This window comes from Zingiber officinale, chromosome 8A (assembly GCF_018446385.1).
Source record: "Zingiber officinale cultivar Zhangliang chromosome 8A, Zo_v1.1, whole genome shotgun sequence".
Lineage (NCBI taxonomy): Eukaryota > Viridiplantae > Streptophyta > Magnoliopsida > Zingiberales > Zingiberaceae > Zingiber > Zingiber officinale.
The window spans coordinates 49,268,093-49,281,389 of NC_056000.1; positions in this window are offsets into that span (position 1 = coordinate 49,268,093).

Genomic DNA, 13,297 nt, shown 5'->3' on the forward strand with positions numbered 1-13,297 from the left:
AAAAATATATGTTTAGATACACTGAATTTTGACTCTAAAATTTTATATGATAATATCCTATGTCTTAATCTTACTATTTCAATAGAACTACTCTTTCTCTATTTAGTAAAATGGTAAACGGTAAAATATATTCTTAAATACATACATACAAAATATACCTATAATAATTTAAGTATTGATGTTTACTAAGCTTCCTGAGTTTATTTATTTGTTGCTATATAAGTCACACCAACCGTCAATTTCTAAATAAATTTATTTTATAATCTCCACTTCACTTTAAGTCAATGTAATAGATGAGTATTTTGAATGTTATTTATTTTATATGCTCCTTTATTAGTAAACAAATATAAAATAAATTGTATCAAATTGAATATTGATTCGGATAACTAGAGGGTGTCACATGGATAAGGAAAATAGGCAGCCCTATTGATTTAGCGATTCAAGTCAAGAGAAATCGGGTCAACCCCAACTCTATTATGCCCTGACTCCTTGGCACTCGTCTCTTTAGTGTCCCCTGACTCCTCTGCTCCCCAACTCTATGGCATCTCATCTCTTTGAGTGTTCATCTTCTTGATACCTCGCTGTAGAATCTTAAATTATTTCAAGAAAAAAATAACAATCGCACAAATTTTGAATCACTTCAGAAAAAGGATAACAATCGTACAAATCTCAGATTATTTCAAGAAAATAATAACAATTGCACAAATTTCGGATTATTTCATGAAAAAAGATAACAGTATGAATCTCGGGACACAGAGAAAACATCAACCATCGTCCTTTCAAAGGTGATCCGCCCCTATGTGCGTAGGTACGCAAACACGTGCATCAAAACCCTAGTTACTACTCTTCTTCTCTATTCTCTAACTTGAGTGTCAAAGTGGCTATTGTAAGAACCCCGAGTTGATTTTGATATGATTAACCAAGTTAAGTTAGGCTCTCCATTTATGATGTCTTGTGTCTAAGTGTGTAGGGACTTAAGAACACAAGAAGTCGAGTGGAATACACAGCGAACGAGAAGGATGACACGAGAAGCGAGTTGATGGACTTGGTGCATCAAAGGGACGAGGAGCTGTAGAAGAGTACATTGATTGATGAGAAAGACATGAACTGTGCTTCCAAGGGATGAAAAGCTGGAGAGGAAGATTGCTCGAGGAGAAAGTCGGAGTTGGATTTGGGTGAACTCAACTTTGGACGGCCAGAGGATCACCCAAGTGATCGGACAAAATCAATATCGGAAGTTGACTTCGTCCAGGCGCCTGAACTCCAGGCACCTAGACTAGATTCATGTGCCCAGAGCAGTATCGACCAAGTCAGCGAGCAGTTGCAGCGAGAATCCGCACTAGAATCCACATCAGTAGATTCCAGGCACCTAGGAATCGATAAACTATTGACGAAGAGTAGTTGTAGAGTAAATTGAGCCGACCGGGTCCAAGCACCCGGAAGCTGTCATGTCAACCAACTGCTAACTTCGACTAGTGTGCTATAAATAGAGCTCCAGTCCTCAAAGTTTAACACAACACACGTTGTAATTGATTTTGTTTCTTATTTTAAGTATTCGTACTTTAAATTTCTATAAGAGGCTTCTCTACCTACATCAAAGGGAAATTTTAGTGAGTTTCCACTATCTTGGATTAACAACCTCCCAATTTTCAAACCAAATAACTCTTTGTATCTCTTACTTTCTGTTTATGTATTTTATTTTGTTCAAATAAAGTGTGTTTTGTCCTTGCTAAGTAGAAAGCAAGAGATTGGTTTTAATTCTAACTTGCATGTTATTCATCCCCTCTAACTGGCCTACAGGAGACATACAAGTGGTATTAGAGTGAGGTGCGCTTTAGAAGGACTAAGTACTAACTGAAATAACAAGATGGTCGGAGCGAGCATTCATTCACCAAAGTTCGAAGGGGATTTCGTGATCTGGAAAAAGACAATAAAGGTATTCTTTAAAACAATTTTTGATATATTGTTTACTATTAAATATGGTTTTGTAGTATTCATAGATCAACACTGAGCTAAAAAATAAGAGCACTTGTGGAGCAAAAAGGATCAAATTGATTTTATGGTAAAGTAGAACTTCATCTGCTGAGTGTTTTATTATCGTAAGAAATCAATCGAATCGATGCTTACGACTCTGCCAAGGAACTCTAGGAGAAATTTCTAGAGTTTTATGAAGGGACCTTAGAGGCTAAGGACATCTCCCATAGTTAGAGCTCAGATTTTTTTATTATTCCAATATGGCACATCAATAATATAAAAACTTATTTAAACATCTCCAATAGTTCAAGCTCTAAATAAGCTTTTTTGTGATCAAATTCATAGCATGAATTGCATGATTTCATGCATATTGTATCTATTTTGAGACAAAAATGTTGGTTTGAGTATTACTACTTTTAAACTACAAATCTCAAACTTCACCTCTGCAATGGTACAAGGCTTTTTATTTAGTTTTTAAAATTTTACAAACCTTTCATAAATCTTGCATTAGAGATGCCCTAAGCTAGCAAGACAGGATTTGCTTAAAGATCAGCTGACAAACCTCCATATTGAAGAAGGAAAAATAATAGCTCAACTACACATAAAGATTAAGGAACTTATCATCGGACTAACAAACCTCAGAGAAATGGTAATGAATTAGTATTCAATTTGATATTCTCTCAACGCATTTCCAAGAACTCAAAAGTGGACATCAATAGTAGATGTCTATTACATTTCAAAGAACTTGGAGATAAGTAATTTGGAAGAATTGTTTTCAACTTTAAAATTACACAAGTCCATATGTGCACATTTAAGAAAATAAAAGGAGCCATGTCAGAATTTAGCAATGAAAGCCAAGGAGGACAAATCAAATTCTCACACATCCCTCAACAAAGATGAAAAAGCATACATGGTAAGAAAAATTTCAAAAAAAAATTAAGTCTAATGAGGCTAACAAGTCGCATGCCAAGAAGATTCTTCGAGGAAAAAGGAAAACAAAGTGAAACAATATGAAGAAGGATGCATAAAAGACAATTGGTCAAAACTAAAAAACAATGAAAAGGACAAAACCAAAGGGGCAAGTCAATCAAAGCACAAGAATCTGAAAGCAACATGGGACGATACATCATCAGAATCTGAAATCGAAGCGTACGCCAGACTTACACTAATGACAAGTCACCAAAAGAAAGAAGACAACGAAGAAATTTCAGAAGTAAGCAACAATGAAGGGAGAACATCTACATATGTGTCTAACATGGTAAGTGAGGTAAGATTTCTACCCTCCAATCAATTGTATTAAGCTATAAAAAATGCTAAGTAGTTCTTTATACAAGATTAAGACAAAATACATAAATTTAAAGAAATATTATGCTTGTTTACTAGAAAATTTGAAAAGTTAAAAATTGAAAATGCAAAACAAAAAAGATAAAATAAAATTATTAGAAAAGAATTCTGTAAGTTAAAATTCCAATTCTTTACCAATTTCAAATTTTAGAAATTATGAAGGGCTAAATTCATATATTAAGAATCATAGGGATCGAATTATAAAAGTAGTTAGAAATTATATTCTTAAAAAATACTTGATAAGCCTAGTACGTAGAAATTTATTTTGGGTTCTTAAATCATACTTTTGATTAATTAATTTGTATACATGCTAAAATTTAAATTTAGTTTAATTTTAAACATTGATTGTAAAATTAATTATTCCACATACATTCTATTTATCTTTTTGTTGTTTTTTTTTTTTGTAAAAAATAAAGATGTTATCTAACAATAGGGAATTTTTTAAAATTTTCTAACCGTTATATTATTTTTCTAAAATTTTTCTTTTGAAAAAAATGAATTTTAACAATTAAAAATATTTTAAAAATTGATTTTTGAAAAACTTAGAGAGCGTTTGGTTTGTATTTTCATTTTCTAAAAAATATATTTTTTATTTTTTTTTATACTGAAGTTTGTTCTCTATTAGATTAATTTTTTTTCAAGATTTTTAATGATTATATAATTTTTTATGAATTTTTGATTGAAAATAGGAATTTTAAAATTTTCATAGATTAATTTTAAACCGCCTAATTTTTTGGAAACTTATAATTCTATTAGAAATATGTAGAAAAATCAGCCAAATATTTAGGACTCGAAACTATTTTTAAATATTTAGTTTTGAAAATAACTCTATTTCATCAAAAATATTTATTATGATTAGAAGAAAAATGTTGTGTGCTTGAAATTTTTATTATGTTTTCAAATTACTATGATTGTAATTGATAAAAAATTTAGATTTTTTTTTACATTTTAAAATTATTTTTACAAAATATTTGGATTAATATATTAAAAATTAGTTTCGGTAAAAAGGTAAATTACTGAAAATTCTATTTCAAGCCCCTAAAAAAAATATCTATATTTTTTATACATTCTCTATTTTTTTTATGTGATTAAAGGGGAGAAAATTAGGGATTACATTAAGGGTATATAATTTAATATTCTTTTCTTGAATTGATTGTAATTTTTTTTAATAATTGGAATTAAAATTATTTTATTGTTTGTTTTTAAACCAAATTAATTTGGGTTGATGCACATTAAAATTTGAGAGATTATAAGTATCTCACGTTAGTTTTGATGTTATCAACCGAGTTAAATTAGACTCTACATTTATGATGCCTTGTGTTTAAGTGTGTAGAGACTTAGAAACACAAGAAGTCGAGTGGAATATGCAGCAAGCGAGAAAGATGACACATGAAGTGAGTTGACAGGTTTGGTGCATTTGAGGAATGAGGAGCTGCAAAAGAGTATACCCGCGGGCAAGAAGGACGCGTGTGATGATGCCGAGGGATGAGAAACTGGATAGGAAGGTTGCTTGAGGAGAAGGACGGAGTTGGGTTCAGGTAAGCTCAACTCTGGACGACTGGAGGATCACCCAAGCAATAAGACAAAGTCAACATCAGAAGTTGACTTCGTCCAAGTGCTCGGGCTCCAGCGCCCAGACTAGATCCAAGCGCCCGGAGAAGTACCGCCCAAGTCAACTAGCCATTGCAGCGAGGATCAATATTAGAGTCCAGTCAGCAAACTTCAAGCACCCAGACTAAGTCCAGACACCCGGGAATCGATAAACCATTGACGAAAAGATGCTGTAGAGTGGATTGATTCGACCATGTCTAAGCGCTCGGATTGGGTCTAGGCGCCGGGAAACTACCACATCAGCCAATGGCTAACTTCGACCAGTGAACTATAAATAGAGCTTTGATCCTCAAAGTTTAACAGAACACACATTGTAATTGATTTTGTTTCTTATTTTAAATGTTAGTACTTCAAATTCTATTAGAGGCTTCTCTGCCTACATTGAAGGAGAATTTTAGCGAGCTTCCACTACCTTGGATTAGCAATATCTTCGGTTGCAAACCAAATAACTCTTTATGTCTTGTACTTGTGTGTGTTATCTTTGCTAAGTAAAAAGTAAGAGATTGGTTTTAATTATAACTTGCAGGTTTTTCACCCCCTCTAGCTAGCCTACCGGGGGCATACAACTGCACTAGGGAACCTCTTTGCCATCATTCTAACCCTCTTTATATCATCCTCTTTTGTCTAGGATCGGTGGATCTCTTCACCCATCCTCGTTGTCGTTAGGCGATTGACAACTAAGTTGGTATCCACGCCAACTCACTGGTGGTTCACTCATCTATGTTTTCTAGCAGGATCAAATTGACATCATCCGTAGAAAAATTGAGTAAAGATTTGAATTGGGACGTTAAGATGGATGACATCAGAAGATTCAACGTCATCGCTATTATAACGGAGGACTTCGATAAATTGGTAGTTGTGATAGTGCAAGCAGTATTATAAGGGCAGCCCCAACAGTCCCTTCCCCAGGGAACCAATCCACCAATGAGCCACCACCTCAGTCAGTTGAAGCGACATCGGTGCCTCACCAAAAGATGCCCTGCCTTGCGGAAACGTCACGGAACTCGTTCCCTATGCTGATCGGCACATTGGTTATGAGAGAATCTTTCATAGAATCCATGGGAGAAATCCCCTCACCAAGATTATCTGAGGGGGAAAGCTCTCATATATGGAGGGGTGAGATTACCCTGGACCTCCGTTCTCAAAGAGCATCCTCCAAGACGAGTTACCAAGATATTTTCGGGCGTTATAGATCGGGGAATATAATGACATTACCAATCTTGAAGATCATATATGTAAATTTGAAAATGTCTCTATGTTATATCAGTATATAGATGATGTCAAGTGTTGAATCTTCTTAATGATACTCTCGGTTCGACGCAAAGGTGGTTTGGCCATCTTCCCACTTACTCTATTCAAACTTTCGAGGACTTTAAGACAATATTCATGCAACACTTCACCACTAGTCAACGGTATAAAAAAACTTCACATGATTTGTTTGGACTTAAGCAAAAACCCAAAGAAACTAGTATCTACAACAATTCAACCGGATGGTCATGGATGCTCTCCTAATTTTTCTCAAGGTGCAAGTTAGTACTTTCTCATAGTGTTTGATCGATGGAGTTTTTTTTAGACCCCTGGTGAAAAAGCACCCAACCGAATTTGACAGGCTATAAGCCCAAACACTTAAGTATGTCTAAGTCGAGAAAGCCCAATCTACGAAAAGAAAGGAAGAACCGACTCCAACTCTAGTCTCCACTCATCCAAATTGTAGAGCCCCTCCTCTACCCTTGCGACATCGGGAGTTCACAAGTCGAAGGGGGGGAAAGGTGGTGCAGACAGTGAAAGTAGCTCCAACTCCTGCTCCCCAATATGATTGAGGGTCCCCTGAGGTAACTCAATATTGTATCTATCATCAATCAAACACTCAGTCCATTAGGGATTGTCAACAATATGCGAGAGAGTTGAAATAAATAGCTAATCAGTGGGATGTCAATCATAGTTGACCCAGTAAAAGAAAATCCCTTGAGTCTTACAAGCATTGTCACCATTCTGATTGTGCTATTGATATCGATCGCCTCTTAAGTCGACGATCTTATTCTCCCTCAAAAAGAGCCTCGAGGCTCCTCTCAATCAAAACATGAGTAAGAACAAAATAGATTCTCAAGGGACTATGAACATGATCTCAAGCAGGGGTGAAACCATGATTTATTCCAAGAGCTAAATTTATAACAAATCATTATTTTTTATTATAAAAAAAATTGTTCATAAAAAAATTAATAAATCATATTATATAATCAGGCTTTCATAGCATAATGAATTAAAAAATATATAAAAAGTAAATTATTTAAAAAATAAAAACGGATTAAAAGAGTATAAAGAGAATAACTATACAAGACACCAGAACGACAATCAATCAAATTTATTGATACTATGCTTTACTCTACGAGACTTCTCATCAAACTTGGATTAAATTTAAAGTTTTGGGTATGAAAAAGAGGATATACTGAGCTAGTTAGAAAATTTATACTGTGCTTTGAATATTTAGGATAGGTAGTATACCCCTATAAAGAAGGGGCTAGCCCCCTACTATGTGTCGCCTATGATCTCAAGTGGCCCCAAAGATGGGGACTCCACTCGAGCTTGAAAGGCTCACGATAAAAAGCTAGAGAATTACACCATTAGCACCAATCGGGGGAAGAAGAAAAGATCATTCAATCAACTTTGGGCTCGAGGATTTGGCAAGGATCGAGGCTCCCTATGATGATGTTTTATTAATTGAGGCTTTCATCGCTAATTACCGGGGAAAAAGAGTGTTCATCGATACTGACAATTCTATTAACATCATTTTCAAAATGATTTTTGATCAAATGTAGTTGGATGAGAATGAACTGTTGGTGTGATCGACCTCTAGGGTTTTGATGTTTAACAATATACCTAAGCCTGGTCAGTTTGACCATGGTTTGATCCAAACATGACTTGATGTTTGGAAGAGAGAAGTCTAGTCAGAACTAGATAACTAGCAAGGGTAAGTCCTAACCGAAGGATAGGTAGGTGAGAAGTCTACTGAGTGACTAGTCATAACTGGAAGTTAGGTAAGTAAAAGTTCTGACGAGTGAAGTCGGGCCCTAATGAGTAAAGCTAGGTAGTGAAAGTTTTGGTGAGTGAAGTCGGGTCCTAGTGAGTGAAACTAGGTAGTAGAAGTCTTGATAAGTGAAGCTAGGTAGTGGAAGTTATGGTGAGTAAAACCAGATCCTAGTGAGTGAAGCTAGGTGGTGGAAGTCTTGGTGAGTGAAGCGAGGCAATGGAAGTCCTAGTGAGTAAAGCTGGGCAACCCTAAGGCGAGGTAACCCTAGGTAATGAGAAGTCACTACAAAAAAACACCTATATAGGAGCGATTCTTTTGACTTTCAAAAGCGATTTTCAAGCGCTTCTACACTTTTACCAACGGTTGCAAAACTGCTCCTCTTATTGTCATCCCTATATCCTATAGTAGCAGTTTTTGTAACCATTGGTACAAATTGAAAAACTGCTCCTATTATTTTATGTAGGTACGGTTTAAAGCCAATCTTACACATTATGCATATAACAACGATTTCAAACTGCTTCTATAGGTATAAATCCAGGAGTAGTTTAAACCATTCTGCAACCCTTTAGGTGTAGGAACAATTTTAAACCGCTCCTACATGCCATGAATATAAGAGCGATTTTGAAACACTATTGATGCTAGAAATTTAGGAGCGATTCAAACCACTTCTAAATGTCATGGGTATAGGAGCACTTTAAAACGTTGTTAAAGCTAGAAATATAGGAGCGGTTCAAATTGCTCTAGAACCCATAAGGTTTAATAATAGTTTTTACAATATATGAGTGGTTTAAAATCACTTCTAAATGTCATGGATAAAGGAGCATTTAAAACGCTTTAAGAGCTCTATAAACCACCTTTGAACCAATGCTCTTACACGTCATAAAAATAAGAGTAATTTCAAAATTGATGTTAGAAATTTTAGATTTATTTCAAACTATGCTTAAAAGTACAACTTATTGATTGATTAACCTATTGATTGATTAAAAGTGATCTAAATAATTTTATGGATTAAGCTACTTGATTAATTATGTAAATCAAACTTATCGTGTTAATCATGCCTGATGATGAATAAATCAATATGATTTGAGATTAGATACTTGCGAATACTACCATTAAAAGATGTTTTTAATTACAACTCTAAAGATTCTTTATAATCAAAATATGAAGATGAAAAAAAAAACTAGAATTCTTGTGAGGGTGATCTGATCTCTGGTTTACTCTTCCCTCCACCTTGCTTCTTCGGTAGTAAAGCCCGATGGATGTGTTGGTGCAATATCCCCTAAGTCAGGTTGACTAAGCTTAAGTTGGCTCAAGCTTAAGTCTTGATGTTTGGGTTTCGATGTTTGATAATACATGGAGATTGTAGGTGCAATTGTCCGATTGGGGAGATTGTTGGAGCAATTTCCCTCTGGTCAAGGGATGACCAGTTTGATGTGAAGAAGAGTCAAGTAAGTCAAGGTCGACTTGATACTTGACTCGAAAGTCCTGATGAGTAAAGCCAAATAGTTGGAATTCCTGGTGTGTGAAGCAAGGTAAAAGACCTAGTGAGTGAAGCTAGGCAATTGGAAAATCCTAGCGAGTGAAGCCAGGTGAAAGACCTAGTGAGTGAAACTAGGCATATGGAAAGTCCTGGTGAGTGAAGTCAAGTGAAAGACCTAGTGAGTGAAGCTAGGCAGATGGAAAGTCCTGGTGAGTGAAGTCGGGTAGTGGGAAAATCCTGATTAGTTAAGTCAGGTGAAAATCCTAGTGAGTGAATCTAGGTAGAAGGAAAGACCTAGTGAGTGAAGCCAGACACGTGAAGATCCAGGTGGATCAAGGTTGACCGGACACCTGGTGTGTTGGGAAGCCCAAGTAGGTCAAAGGATTGACCAAATACTTGGCACAATGAAATCCAGATGGGTCAAGGTTGACCGAACATCTGGTGGAAGTCCAAGTGGGTCATAGAGGATCGGACACTTGGCACGAGACGGTAAGTCGAAGTGGGTCAAGGTTGATTGGACACTTGGCACGAGGAGAAAAGTCCAAATGGGTCAAAGGGTTGACTGAACACTTGGCAAAGAAGTCCTGACAGGTTAAGGTTGACCGGATGCTAGGCATGAAGAGTTCCAACAGGTCATAATTGACCAGATGTTGGAATTAGGGGCCCTAGACTTGAGTTAAGCAAGTAAAAGGGAGGTCAATCGATCAACCGATATATTGAACCATGGTTCAATCGATTAACCGATCGATTGAAGGTGTGCTGCGAAGAAGGCTGGCCTAATCGATCGACCGATTGATTGGGAAATGAAATCACGAGCACAAAATACTCCCCAATCGATCGGTCGATTGATTGGGCTCCCCAATCAATTGGGGCTAGTTTTCTCTCACGATCGCGAGAAAGCCTGGATCGATTAGTCGATCAATTCAGGCACTTTCCAGAGAGCATAGAAGAGGGATGAATCGATCAGCCAATTGACTCAACCTCCCTAATCGATCAACCGATCAATTGGGAGGAGACCGTTGCGCAGGATAAAGCTGTTGGCGAGCGTCTTTCTCCGCATATCTTCCTCTCCACTTCTTATGATCACTCTCAACTGTTCATGCTAGTTCTTGAAGCTTTCTTGGACCAAAGTATTGTTGCACTTCCAAGATCAAAAGATGTTCCACACAAGAAGAATAAGCTAGGGTTTGAGTTTCATGTTGTAAATCTTGTAAGATTTTGCTTGTATTTGCTCCCTTTTCTTTCTTCTTGTATTGAGAGTTTGTATAAGGCTTCTCCGCTTTCGGTAGTTACCAAGAAGAAGTGTTTTTATTAATGGAGTGTGTGTCGTGCGTGGATCATTGGATTAGTCACATCTTCTTGAGGTGGATACCAAGTAAATCCTTGTATTAGCGTTGTAAGTGTTGCTTCAAGTCCATTCCCCTGCAAATCATTATCATGAAGCAAGATGACGAGCGCGCGACGAGCTATTCACCCCCTCTAACACAAATCGAACCTAACAAGTGGTATCAGAGCAAGGTCGCTCTTTACTGGAATCATCGCCGGAAGGGGCAACGAGCTATAGGGAGAAGAAGTTGTAGCAAGTTCAAAAGTCGAAGACTTCATCAAAAGACTCAACTTCAAATGGAATTCCAAGATGGACTTGGATTCGACTTGAGGGTGCCTCCACTATTCATATCAATGAGCTTCAATTCTTAGAAATCAAGGATCGAAAATTTTCTCATGATGGAGATAGAACAATGGTTTGCTCTAATGGAAGGCTTTGAAGCTCCAAAGAATTCAAAAGATAAAATTTTCAAGAAGAGCAAGTGGAGCCAAGAGCAAATTCAAAGATGTGAGACCAATAATAAAGTGACTAAGCTATTAGTCAATCTATTGCCTAACAACATCTTGAAGCAAGTGGGAGAATACAAAGATGCCAAGGAGCTTTGGAGCAAATTGACTAAAATCCATAAGGTTCCTTCTACTACACCGATTCAAGAAAAAACCAAAGAGGGTAACTCATTGGGTTAAGAAGGAGAGGAGCCCGAAGTTGAGAGATGCTCAACATCGGAGGAAGAAAAAGAGGCTTCATCCTCAATGAAATGCAATGAAAAGAGCAAAGAGGGAGCATACTCTTTGTTCCTTGTACAAGATGAAGATGAAGAAGTCTCCATCTCTAGGATTGAGGGGAAGCAACATTCATTGACACCAGACCAAGGAGAAGGAGAAGATTTTACTTCTGAGTTAAGTGAAGAAGAAGATGGTGCCACCTCCAAAAGTCATGAAAATTCAAATGGAGGATCAAGTGTCATCCCTACACGCGAAGGTATATCTAGTTCAATTAATAATAAAAATCATATCATATGTTTTGAGTGTAGGAAACATGAGCACTACAAGAGTAAGTGCCATAAATTAACTAATAAGAGGGTCAAGTGGCACTAAAGGGCAAGGAAAAGCCCAAGGAGATCGTCCCACACAACAAAGAAGAGTAAGGAGCACATTATGTGTTTTTCTTGCAACCAAAAAGGGCATTACCAGAGCCAATATCTAAAGGGGAAGAAATCGGTCAAGCCTAAAAGAGGAAGTACAAGTCAGGGGGAGCTTCCAAGGTAAAATCCAAGGTATCATTCATTGAACCTATTTCTTTGACTCATGATAAAAGGCATGCTAGAAATAATTTATATCATTTTAATTATATTTATCATAAAAATAAGAGACATGATAGTGTTAAAGGAAAAAATGTAGCTCTTCATGCCAAGACTAACTCATCTAAGGTTAGTGATCCTGTCCGAAAGCTGAATCAACGGACGCTGGGCACGTGGTGCTCTCCAAGTGGCTGACGTAGATCTGCTGACTATCCGCCCGGACCTCCGGTGAACCTGCACAGAAGTCGGGCCGGGAAAGGGTTCCCGGCGACGACCCTCTGACGCTCAAGTCAGGCAAAGCTCAACAAGAAAGTGGCTCCAAGAATTGTAGAATGCGTACCTCCGGCGAAGAGTGAGGGCCTTTATATAGGGCTATGGAGAAGCGAGTGAACACACACCGAGGTGTACACGTGTCTTTCCCCATACCGTAGTGTGGGCTTGTCAGAGGAGCTTGTCCGACATCATACTGCTATAGTTTAGGCACGTCTCTGATGGGACAGCAGATCTTTCTGTCGTAGGATTCTGAGTATGGCCTGCACGTAGAACATGCCCGCTGTCAGAAAAAGATGTCCCTTGTCCTTTTCCCCTTACTCCCGACCGGGCGTCCGGCCGGCCAGCCTCCGCCATACGTCCGGCCGGACACATATAGCGGTCTACTTGGGAGATTCTTGGTAATGTGCTTTGTGGAGACTGTCAACAGTATGCTATCTTATGTCTTCGACCGAGCTTGCCATCCGCTCGGCCTTACCATCCTGTTCAACGAGCGATGGGGCCCAACTTCCTGCCAGGGCGCCTTTTGCTATCAGTTAGACACCGGTCGGCCGGCCGGGCAGTCGACCCACCATTCTCCGGTCGGCCACCTGCCCTTTGACTTCCACGTGGCATTGACTCCTAGAACGGGGGTCCCCTGTTCTTACCGCCGGATCACTTGCCTCCCCTTCAAGTCTAGTCGAAGGAGGCGATTAGTCCGACTGACTGGACTGTGAGTCTAGCCGGGTGGCGCCTTCGTGCCATTATCCTCCGCTCGGCCTACCGCAGGGATGGCCTTTTAAGGTTAGTCAACAGCAATATTCCTTAACCTCCTCACACTCTGCGCCAATCTTCGACATTAAGGTTGAGCATGCGCTCATTAAATGCTTCGAATGGCGGAATGCCACGTGGCGCACTGTCGTCATCATACGACGCGCGATGGCGTGGTGCTTTGATGGGATCGAAGCGGTTCGAAATGGACGG